The sequence below is a fragment of the Coregonus clupeaformis genome, unplaced genomic scaffold (genome assembly GCF_020615455.1).
Source record: "Coregonus clupeaformis isolate EN_2021a unplaced genomic scaffold, ASM2061545v1 scaf0309, whole genome shotgun sequence".
In the NCBI taxonomy this organism is placed as follows: Eukaryota; Metazoa; Chordata; class Actinopteri; order Salmoniformes; family Salmonidae; genus Coregonus; species Coregonus clupeaformis.
Window position 1 is genome coordinate 428,183 of NW_025533764.1, and position 12,562 is coordinate 440,744.

The 12,562-nt window shown below is 50.7% G+C and overlaps 1 pseudogene; it reads right to left on the bottom strand.

Moving 5' to 3' along the window:
- Nucleotides 1–10,972, bottom strand: part of LOC121558720 — a 39,387-nt pseudogene extending 28,415 nt beyond the window's left edge.
- Between the last annotated feature and the right edge of the window lie 1,590 nt (nt 10,973–12,562).

Below are 12,562 nucleotides of genomic sequence, written 5' to 3' on the forward strand. Positions count from 1 at the left end.
GCAGGCGCCAGCGCCGCTCACCTCAAACCTCTGCCTCTATTGTGGAGGTGATGGACATCCGTGTGGTAACCTGCCCTTTAAAGGGCCGAAGCTCACCGGCGTAGGGAGTCCGGTTGGGTTCAACGACCATCCAGTCCTCCGACCGCACTTAACCCCCTGCTGCAAGTTCACCTCCGCCTCTCTGACTCAACTCACACCCTGGCTGCTCTGGTGGATTCTCGGCGCCGAAGCCAACATAATGGACATCAAGCTGGCACGCCAGCTGGGACTGGAGAACCTCCGTTTGACACCTCCTATTCCTGCCCGGGCACTGGGCCGGGCACTTACTCGGATCGGTCACTCATGTCGCGGCCCCGGTCTCGATGGGTCTGTCCGGAAACCATCAAGAAACTATCCAGTTTCACCTGCTCCCCCTCTCCAGGCCAACCCCTCATCCTGGGTTACCCATGGCTCCGCCCGGCACGCAACCCTCAGCTCGACTGGGTGACCGGGGTGATCAGGGGTGGGGAGAGGACTGCCACCCGAACCTGCCTGCTTGCTGCCGCCTGCCCTCGGCCAGTACCTACTAACTCCGCTCCTGACCTCTCCAATGTCCCCGAATGCTACCATGGTCTCAGGGAGGTGTTTAACAAAGCAAGAGCCACATCTCTGCCCCCTCACCGACCGCTACGACTGTGCCATCGAGGCCTCCTCCCTGGAACAGCTCCTCCAAGATCGTCTTTATTCGTTGTCTGCTCCTGAAAGAAAGTCCATGGAGGACTACATCAATGGCTCGCTGTCCGCAGGATAATCCGTTCATCTTCATCTCCTGCTGGTGCTGGCTTCTTCTTTGCGGGGAAGACGGATCTCTTACGCCCCCTGCATCGACTACAGGGGACTCAACGACATCACAGTGAAAAACCGTTACCCTCTGCACTCTGCTCACCTCTGCTTTTGAGTTGCTCCAGGGATGCCACTGTTTTTACCAAGTTGGATCTCAGAAAGCGCTTACCACCTAGTCTCTTGCGGATCCGGGAGGAGATGAATGGAAAACCACATTCAATACACCAACAGGCCACTTCCGGTATCTGGTTGTGCCTTTTGGCCTCACCAATGCTCCTGCTGTGTTCCAGGCTCTAGTGAATGATGTACTGCGGGACATGTTAAACAAGTTTGTCTTCGTTTACCTGGATGACATCTTAATTTACTCCAGAAACCTGTCTGAACACACCCGCCATGTCCAGCAAGTCCTTCGTCGTCTTCTGGAGAATTCCCTCTACGCCAAGGCAGAGAAATGTGAGTTTCACGTCAAGACAGTGGCCTTCCCGGGGTACATAGTGGCAGAGGAAGTATCCAAATGGATCTGCCAAATATCAGCCCAGTCACTTCATCGCCAGTTCCGGAGAACAGAAAGAAGCTGCAACAGTTTCTGGGGTTTGCTAACTTCTATAGGAAGTTTATCCGGAACTACAGTACCGTTGCTGCCCCTCTCCCTGCCTCTAACCAGCACCAAGCAACCCTTCACCTGGACCCCAGCACCGACAACAGCCTTCCAGTACCCTCAAGTGAGGTTCACCTCCGCTCCCATCCTCCAGATGCCTGATGTGGACCGGCAATTCATTGTGGAGGTGGACGCCTCGGATGTGGGAGTTGGTGCTGTGATTTCTCAGTGGGCTGCGGAGGATAGGAAGCTCCATCCCTGATGCCTTTTTCTCACGTCGGTTTGTCCCCCCTCTGAGTGCAATTGGCGACATAGGGAACCGTGAGCTGCTGGCTGTGAAGCTTGCCTTGGAGGAGTGGCGTCACTGGCTGGAGGGTCCACCATTCCATTTTCGTTTGGACCGATCATAAGAACTTGGAGTAATCCATACGAGCCAAGCGGTTGAACTCAGGCAGTCCCGCTGGGGCCTGTTCTTCACCAGGTTTAATTTCACTCTGTCCTACCCGGCCTGGATCACGCAACACCAAGCCAGAGCGCTTCCTCTCCCGTCAATTCCAGAAGGATGACACCCCCTCCAAGGACCCTGTGTCGATTCTGCAAGTCCCTGCATCGTTGCAGCTCTGACCTGGGCTGTTGAGGAACAGGTGCTGGAGGCTCTCCGTAACCAGCCAGGTCCCACACTTGCCCAGCCCGGCCGCGCTTTTTGTCCCCGAAGCCCTGAGGTCCCAGGTCATTCAGTGGGGACCCATGACTCCCGCCTAGCTTGTCACCTGGCTCCACCCGCACTTACAACCTGCTGCGCCCAGAGGTTCTGGTGGCCCTCTCTGAGGAAGGATGTACGGGGGTTCGTCCCAAGCCTGCCCCATCTGCAACCAACACAAGTCGTCCTGCCAGCCCCCAGCCGGGTTGCTGCAGCCCCTGCCTGTGCCCAGGCGTCCCTGGTCTCCCGTCCCCGCCCTTGACTTTGTCACGGGGCTGCCCCCTTCCAAGTGGCATGACCGTCATTCTCACCATCGTCGGCCGTTTCAGCAAGATGGCACACTTCATTCCCCTCCCCAAGCTCCCAGCCGCCAAGGAGGCCGCCCAGGTGGTCCCTGGAACACGTCTTCCGGATCCACGGACTGCCAAAGGATGTTGTTTCTGACCGTGGTCCCACAATTACTCCCCTCCGCTTTTTTGGAGGAGTTCTGTCACCTGCTGGGAGCCACAGTCAGTCTGACTTCCGGATTCCATCCCCCAATCCAATGGGCAGTCAGAGCCCGGGCTAATCAGCTCGAGAAGGCACTGCGATGCGCGACTTCCGCCAGCCCCCACTCCTGGTCGCAGCAATTGACATGGGTGGAGTCGCACACAATTCTCTGACCTGCTCTGCCATCGGTATGTCCCCTTTCCAATGTGTTTATGGATACCAGCCTCCTCTGTTTGCCAGCCAGGAGGAGGAGGTTATTGCCCATCTGCACTTGCTTTTGCCCGTCGATGTCGCCGCACCTGGTCACAAGCCCGAGCCACACTCCTCCAGGTCCGTTGCCAGCTACACTACGGGGCCAACCGTCGGGAATTCCTGCTCCCACCTACCATGTTGGTCAAGGGTGTGGTTGTCATCGAAGAACCTGCCACTCAGGGTGGAGTCGCAGAAGCTGGCCACCTCGGTTCATTGGCCCATTCCCTATCATAAGAGTGATTAGCCCAACTGCTGTCCGGCTCCAACTGCCTAATTCCCTGAGGGTGCACCCCACTTTCCATGTGTCTAAGATTAAGCCCATCTGCCAGATCCGCTGGTCCCTGCTTGCGCCTGGTCCTCCTCCTCCACGGCTCGTCGATGGTGGTCTGGTTTCACCGTCCCGCCGCCTGCTTCGGTCAGACGGAGGTGGTGGTCTCAGTACCTCAGTGACCGGGAGGGCTATGGACTGAAGAAAGGACCTGGGTGCCAGCTAGTCGGATTGTGGATAGGACTCTCATCACCGCTTTCCCGCTAGCGGCATCCTGATCAACCTGCAATCCGTAGGGGGCCGCCCCAGAGGGTCCCTAACCCGTCGGCCCGCTCGGCTTCCTGTCCTGTGCCTGATCTGTCTGGGGACCTGTCCCATCTCCCGACCCGCTGGCCCTCCGGCTTCCTCCGAGGATGAGGGCGTTCACTCGGACCGTTCGGAGGGTTCAGCCCTCCTCCGGCTCCCCTCCTCCCTGCCCGGGCGTGGTGTTGCTCTTGGGACTTCTGGGGCCGTCCCTTGGGGGGTTCTGTCATGGGCCCTCTCACTCCACCGGTTACCACCTTAATTTTCTTCCACTCTGCTCACCCTCTCTCTACTCAGCCTAGCTAGCTCCACCTCCCTGCTCTGCTCTGCTCTAATTACTCTGCCAGCTGCGCTGCATTACCCACTACCTCTCCCAGTATTTGAGCCCTGTCTTTCCCAGCTCTCCGGTGTCAGATCGTCTGCAAAAGCTCACACCCGGAACCTGTTTGCTCGCGCTTCTGGCTCACCCTGGTTTTGTGACCCCGGACCTGCCTGTTTATTGGATACTCTTCTGCCTCCAGGAGATCCAGACCTGCTTCTGCCATTACGACTCCCTGACTACTCTTCAATCCCGGTAACTCTGACCAGCCTTCTGCCTTTGCTACTACGTATTTTGGATTTCCCTTGAACTGTTTACTGCTGCCTGGTTTCATTCCCAGCCCTGTTTGTCTGTGTCTCCCCCAGGACTTCTGGACCACCCACCACCGGCTTCATAGGGCGCATCGCTGCCACTGGGGGGGCACAGACCCAGCGCAGTGGGCCGGGATCCTCTGTTACCCCTGGAGCCTTCATTCACTCCCTACTTCCCCTTTTCCCTTAGTTTAATAAGCTTTCTGGTGTGGCCCTGCAATTGTGGTCCTCTGGTGCGTCTGTCTGAATCGTGACAGCATGTCCTTGAGTGGCCCAGCCAGAGCCCGGACTTGAACCCGATCCGAGCATCTCTGGAGAGACCTGAAAATAGCTGTGCAGCTGACGCTCCCCATTCCAGCCTGACAGAGCTGGGGATCTGCAGAGAAGAATGGGAGAAACTCCCCAAATACAGGTGTGCCAAGCCTGTAGCGTCATACCCAAGAAGACTTGAGGCTGTCATTGCTGACAAAGGTGCTTCAACAAAGTACTGAGTAAAGGGTCTGAATACTTATGTCAATATATTATTTCTGTTTTTATTTTTTAATACATTTTGCAAAAATTACTAAAAACCTGTATTTGCTTTGTCATTATGGGGTATTACAGTTGAAGTCGGAGTTTACATACACTTATGTTGGAGTCATTAAAACTTGTTTTTCAACCACTTCCACACAAGTTTCTTGTTAACAAACTATAGTTTTGGCAAGTCGGTTAGGACATCTACTTTGTGCATGACACAAGTAATTTTTTCCAACAATTGATTACAGACAATTAATTCGCTTATAGTTCGCTGTATCATAATTCCAGTGGGTCAGAAGTTTACATACACTAAAGTTGACTGTGCCTTTTAAAACAGCTTGGAAAATTCCAGAAAATGATGTCATGGCTTTAGAAGCTTCTGATGGGCTAATTGACATCATTTGAGTCAATTGGAGGTGTACCTGTGGATGTATTTCAAGGCCTACCTTCAAACTCAGTGCCTCCTTGCTTGACATCCTGGGAAAATCTAAAGAAATCAGCCAAGACCTCAGAAGATAAAGTGTAGACCTCCACAAGTCCGATTCATCCTTCGGGAGCATTTTCCAAACGCCTGAAGAGTACCCACGTTCATCTGTACAAACAACATTCGCAAGTATAAACACCTTGGGACCCACGCAGGCGTCAAACCGCTCAGGAAGGAGACGCATTTTGTCTCTAGAGATAAAGCGTGCTTTGGTGCGAAAAGTGCAAATCAATCCCAGAACAACAGCAAAGGACCTTGTAAAGATGCTGGGAGAAACAGGTACAAAAGTATCTATATCCACGGTATAAGCGAGTCCTCTGTCGGCTTTATAACCTGAAAGACCACTCCAGCAAGGAAGAAGCCACTGCTCCAAAACCGCCATAAAAATACAGACTACAGTTTGCAACTGCACATGGGGACAAAAGATCTTACTTTTTGGATAAATGTCCTCTGGTCTGATGAAACAAAAAATAGAACTGTTTGGCCTATGACCATCGTTATGTTTGGAGGAAAAAGGGGGTACTTGCAGGCCAAAAGAACACCATCCCAACCGTGAAGCACGGGGTGGCAGCATCATGCTGTGGGGTGCTTTGCTGCAGGAGGGACTGGTGCACTTCACAAAATAGATGGCTCTGGAAGGAAATGTATGTGGATATATTGAAGCAACATCTCAAGACATGAGTCAGGAAGTTAAAACTTGGTCGCAAATGGGTCTTCCAAATGGACAATGACCCCAAACATACTTCCAAAGTTGTGGAAAAAATGGCTTAAGGACAACAAAGTCAAGGATTTTTAATGTGGCTATCGCAAAGCCCTGACCTCAATCCTATAGAACATTTGTGGGCAGAACTGAAAAAGCGTGCGCAAGCGAGAAAAGGCCTACAACCTTATTCAGTTACACCAGCTCTGTCAGGAGGAATGGGCCAAAATTCACCCAACTTATTGTGGGAAGCTTGTGGAAGCTACCTCAAACGTTTGACCCAAGTTAAACAATTTAAAGGCAATGCTACTCAAATACTAATTGAGTGTATGTAAACTTCTGACCCACTGGGAATATGATGCAGAAAGAAATAAAAGCTGAAATAAATCATTCTCTCTACTATTATTCTGACATTTCACATTCTTAAAATAAAGTGGTGATTTTAACTGACCTAAGACAGGGAATTTTTTACTAGCATTAAATGTCAGGAATTGTGAAAAACTGAGTTTAAATGTATTTGGCTAAGGTGTATGTAAACTTCCGACTTCAACTGTATGTGTAGATTGATGAAGATTTTTTATTTAGGGCTGTAATGTAACAAAATGTGGAAAAAGTCAAGGGGTCTAAATACACTGTATATTTGTAGTGTAAACAGATAATGGTTATTTAATATTCTGCTATGGGACAAATCCTGACTTCCACTTAAAGGGGCAGTGCAGTCAAAAAACAATGTTGCTTGAAATTGCATTTTTGCTAAGAAACTATTATTTCTAGGGCCATTTTAAGTTAACACAATCACAGTAAGGTACTTAATTGTTGCCGAAATGATTTGATATTGAGATAAAACGTCTGCATTGGACCTTTGGTCAAGCTTTCCGTCGTTATGCATTGGCGTCAATGGGAACATTAGGATTTGCCCTATGTATAAACTGTCCAGTTTGCTTGATTGGACCTGTCACACCAATTGTAATAAGTGATAGGTTGGGTAATCCACGCCACTACGATGACATGTCACAATGACTAACATTTAAAAAAGATATACAGTTGAAGTCGGAAGTTTACATACAACTTATCCAAATACATTTAAACTCAGTTTTTCACAATTCCTGACATGTAATCCTAGTATAAATTCCCTGTTTTAGGTCAGTTAGTAACACCACTTTATTTTAACCCTCCCGTTGTCCTAGGGTCACAATGACCCGCCACTGTGTTGAACCAACTTTATTACATTTTTATATTTTTTGGGATCATTTGTGAGAAGGAGTCAGTGAGACTTTAAAGAAAGTATTGCTGCCTCCTTCTCACAAACAATCCCAAATATAGAAAGTAAATAAAAGTTGGTTCCAACACAGATGGGAGTCATTGACCCTAGGACATCGAAGGAGGGAGTAAATGTGAAATGTCCAGAATAATAGTAGAAGAATGATTTATTTCAGCTTTTATTTCTTTCATCATATTCCCAGTGGGTCAAAAGTTTATCATACCTCAATTAGTATTTAGTAGCATTGCCCTTTAAATTGTTTAACTTAGGTCAAAGCGTTTTGAGTGGCTTCCACAAGCTTCCCACAATCAGTTCGGTGAATTTTGGCCCATTCTCTGACAACTGGTGTAATTGAGTCAGGATTGTAGGCCTCGCTTGCTTGCCGCGCTTTTTCGTTGCTACAAACTTTCTATAGTATTGAGGTCGGGGAGCTTTGTGATAGCCCACTTCAATACCTTGACCTGTTGTCCTTAAGCCAGTTTGCCACAACTTCGGAAGTATGCTTGGGGTCATTGTCCATTTGGAAGACCCATTTGCGACAACTCTAACTTCCTGACTGATGTCTCGGAGATGTTGCTTCAAATATCCACATAATTTTCCTTCCTCATGATGCTATCTATTTTTGTGAAGTGCACCAGTCCCTCCTGCGTGCAAAGACACCCCCACAGCATGATGCTCCTACCCCCAGGCTTCACGGTTGGGATGGTGTTCTTTGGCTTGCAAGCTTGCCCCTTTTTCCTCCAAACATAGCGATGGTCATTATGGCCAAGCATTTCTATTTTTTGTTTCATTAGACCAGAGGACATTTCTCCAAAAAAGTATGATCTTTGTGCAGTTGCACAACCGTGGTCTAGCTTTTTATGGCGGTTTTGGAGCAGTGGCTTCTTCCTTGCTGAGCAGCCTTTCAGGTTATGTCGATATAGGACCAGTTTTACTGACCTGGATATAGATACTTTTGTACCTGTTTCCTCCAGCATCTTCACAAGGTCCTTTGCCGTTGTTCTGGGATTGATTTGCACTTTTCGCACCAAAAGTCACATTCATCTCTAGGAGACAGAACGCGTCTCCTTCCTGAGCGGTCTGATGGCTGCGTGGTCCCATGGTGTTTATACATGCATACTATTGTTTGTACAGATGCGCGTGGTACCTTCAGGCGTTTGAAATTACTCCCAAGGATTAACCAGACTTGTGGGGGGTCTACAATTTTCTTTCTGGGGTCTTGGCTGACTTTCTTTTGATTTTCCCATTATGTCAAACACGAGGCACTGATTTTCAGGTAGGCCTTGAAATACACCCACAGAGTACACCTCCAATTGACTCAAATTATGTAAATTAGCCTATCAGAAGCTTCTAAAGCAATGACATCATTTTCTATTTTCCAGGCTGTTTTAAAAGGCACAGTCAACTTAGTGTATGTACATTTCTGACCACTGGAATTGTGATACAGTGAATTATAAGTGAAATAATCTGTCTGTAAACAATTGTTGGAAAAATTACTTTTGTCATGCTCAAAGTAGATGTCCTAACGACTTGCCCAAACTATAGTTTGTTATCAAGACATTTGTGGAGTGGTTGAAAAATGAGTTTTATTGACTCCAACCTAAGTGTATGTAAACTTCTGACTTCAACTGAATATATATATATATATATATATATATATATACTCTTCCCAGTCGTAAATGAGCTTCCACACCTGTGATCACTAACAACCTAGTAATTACTGTCAATTACTGATTACAGTCATCCAATTGCAGGTTTTTCTTTTTCAGGATAACCTGATGGTTATGGAGGCAAAGCAGTGTGGCTAAAGATATACCGCTGTGCTGCTGTCATGTTGATGCACACACCTGTGTATATTTGTCACATGGGTAGTGTTCAGAATACCAAACAAAGAAAATGCAAAACTAAATGGAGTGAAACAGGGATGTACTACCTATAATTATCCAATACGAAACACTTGTTTTCGTTTTCTGGTTACTTACCGCTTTGCTAGTGGTGTGCCCTAATGATGCCAGAGTAGCATAATAACTAAGGAATGCCTCTCCATGCCTCTTGGTCCTAGGCTTTGGGATAGTTAAAAGGCCAGTGCCAGAGGACCTGAGGGACCTACTGGATACATAGCCTAAACGCATGTCTAACATGTATTGGGGTGCACAATCGTTAGGATTGATTTAAAAACCAATAGAAGAATCTTAAAAGTAATTCTAAAACTCACAGGCAGCCAGAGACCTTAAAGCCGGTTGTAATGTGTGCTCTCCGTCTGGTCTTGGTCGTACCGTGCTGACCAAGACCAATGACTTGCACATTACACATTTGTATGTTTTGCAGCTGTCACGGTTTATATGCCCAGAACGCAGAAGCAGACCAGGACAAGATGCGTTGAGAGAAAGGTGATGCGTTTATTTTAATAGATTCCGAGTGAGGCTGAATAATCCAGGGAACAGAGCGGGTGGGCGTGGATGGGTTGTTGGGGTGCAGTGGTTGGTGGTACTGGCTTCGGCAGCCGCCGACCATCAGGCAAGGTTGGGTGAAGGTTCGGGTGAGAGACTGCAGACAGAACAAAAACGGAGGTCAGTACACAGCAATCACAAGTGCAAAACAACAAAACTAACACTAATGGCTCAGAGGCTGATACGTGCATGACAAACATACTGTTCGTAGCTACTGCGATCCGGCAGGAACTGGATGTTCGGCCAAGCCTAAGAAGGGTGATGATCAGGACCAGGTGTGCAGATTGCTGATGGGATGCAGGCCGCGGAAAACAAGAGCGCTCCCGGGGCGTTCCCGAACCCTCGGGAAACTGGAAATTCCGAACAGAGACACTAGTCACCACGACAACACGGAGTTACATACCCCCCCTCTCCCCAGAACGCCCGGGCGAGACTCCCGGACGCGCCAGGATGGAGGCGGTAGGGAGCTCGCTGATGAGGTCCGCATCTAGGACCTGTCGCCGCGGACTCCAACTCCACTCTCCTCAGGGCCATACCCCTCCCAGTCCCCGAGATACTGGAAACCCACGGCCCCGCCGTCTGGAATCCATGATGCGCCGCACCCCGTGTAGGCAGGACCACCTCCGATCATCCGAGGAGGAGGAGGAGGGGGCCGGAGGAGGCAGCAGAGGACTGAGGAAGACAGGCTTGAGGCAGGAGACATGAAAGGTGGGATGGACTCCGAGCGTCCTCGGTAGTTTGGAGTCGAACTGCCACTGGATTGATCACCTTCTCCACCACAAGCGGACCAATGAACTTGGTAAGAACTTCCCTAGACTCCGTCCGTAGCGGAAGATCCCGTGTGGCCAGCCAAACCCTATCTCCGATGTATAGGTGGGAGCGGGGATCCGGCGGCGGTCGCCTGGAGCTGATGGCGGTCCGACACTCTAAGGAGTGCCTTTCTGGCCCGATGCCAGGTCCGGTCGGCAGCGCGAATGTGGGCCTGAACCGGAAGGCACTAGAGCTCCTTCTCCTGAGAAGGAAGCAGGGGAGGGATTGGTAGCCATACAGGCACTGGAAGGGAGACATCCCAGTGGCAGATGTAAGGGAAGAGTATTGTGGGCATACTCCAACCCAAGGCAACTTGAGAGACCCAGGAGGTGGGGTTGGAAGAGACCAGACAGCGTAGCGTGGATTCCATCTTCTGGTTGGCTCTCTCCGCTTGATCCATTGGATTGGGTGAAAGATGTGAGACTGTACTGTAGCTCCAATGGCCAAACAGAAGGACTTCCAGACAGCAGAGGTAAACTGGGCCCACGGTCGGAAAGCTTGATATCACTGGGCAAACCGTGGACCCTGAAAACCTCCCTAACCAGGATCTCGGGCGTCTCGGGCAGAAGGAAGCTTGGCAATTGGCACAAAGTGGGCGAACTTGCTGAATCTGTCCCACGATAGTCAGAGCGACCGATGTTCCCCTCAACGGGCAACCCAGTGGCGAAGTCCAGGGCCAGAGCGACCATGGTGGCGGGGAATAGGAAGGGGGTGAAGTAGTCCAGAGCTGGGCGATTGGGTACTCTTATTCTGCGCCTTTCACTGGACAGCAGCCAACAAAACCCCGAGTATCCCGCCGCGGCAGGCTCACCAAAAGCGTCTGCGAGAAGCGCCGTTGTCCGAGCCACGCCTGGGTGACAAGCCATCTTGCTGGCGTGGGACCATTTGAGGACAGCAGGGCGTTTACCCGGCTCAGCACAAACAACCGACCCGGGTGGACCGTTGCGGGACCGGGCTGAGTCGGGGCCGCCAGCACCTCCCTCCTCAATCTTCCACATAACTGCTCCCACGGCCGCCCGTTCGGGGGAGGGTTGTCTCGGTCTTGGACCCACTCTCCTCCGTCTTGGAAACATCCGGGACAAGCGTCCGCCTTGCGTTCTTAGATCCAGGTCGGAGCGTCAGGGCAAACTTGAATCGTCCGAAAAACAACGCCCACCTGGCCTGGCCCGGAGTTGGGGCGTTTTAGGCGATTGCACGTAAGCAAGATTCTTGTGGTCAGTCCAGACAATAACGGTTGCTCCGCCCCTCCAACCAGTGGCGCCCACTCCTCCCAAGGCAAGTTTCACCGAGAAGCTCCCGGTTACCCACATCGTAATTCCTCTCCCGAGGCGGCCAGTAGTAGGCGTAGGGATGGGGTTTGCTGTCCGTGGAGCGTCGCTCTGCGACAGAGATGGCGCCAACCCCACATCAAGACGTCCACTTAGGCGAACTGGCGGAGCCGTGTCCGGTTGAGAGGGACTCGGTGCGTTGGTGAATCGCCTCTTCAAATCCGGAAGCGCTCGATCCGCCTCCGGATTCGCACTTGAAGGTCCTGATACTGGAAGTCCAAGGCATTGGAGCGGCCACCGCGGCCTGTAATCCCCGGATGAATCTGCGGTAGAAGTTCGCCAAACCCCAAAAATCTCTGGAGTTGCAATCTCGTACCGGGCTGGGCCCATTCCAGAACCGCTCCTAACCTTCTCCTGGTCCATCCTAAGCTCTCTCCCTGGAGATGATGTACCGAAAGGATTCGTGTGGGCGTGAGGTGGGCTTCGCGCTTCTGGGCCTTCACGAACAGAGCGATTCTCCCAGCAATCGCTGCAGAACCTGCCGGACATGCTGGGCGCGGTGAGAAGGTTCCTTCGAGGGAGATCAGAATGTCATCCCAGGTAAACAAACACAAAGAGCCGATCCTTTCTTCTCTCTCAGGGCGTCGTTACCAACTCTAGAATACCGCTGGAGCATTGGTCAGTCAAAGCGGCATCACCTGATACCGAAGTGACCGTATGGTGTGGGGAAACCCCGTCAACCACTGCGTCCCCCTCTCTGATCCGGACCCAGGTGATACGCGTTGCGTGGGGTCTAGCTTAGTGAACACCGTAGCACCCTGTAATCGACTGCAGAACTCATCAAGGGCAGGGGATACTTGTTCTTGACCGTGATGTCTATTCAACCCCCGATAATCAATACACGGTCGAAGAGGGCCATCTTCTTTACCCACAAAGAAGAATCCTGCCCCCAGGGGTGATGACGAGGAGACTGAGCGAGACCAGCAGCTAGGGACTCCTTGATGTAGGTCT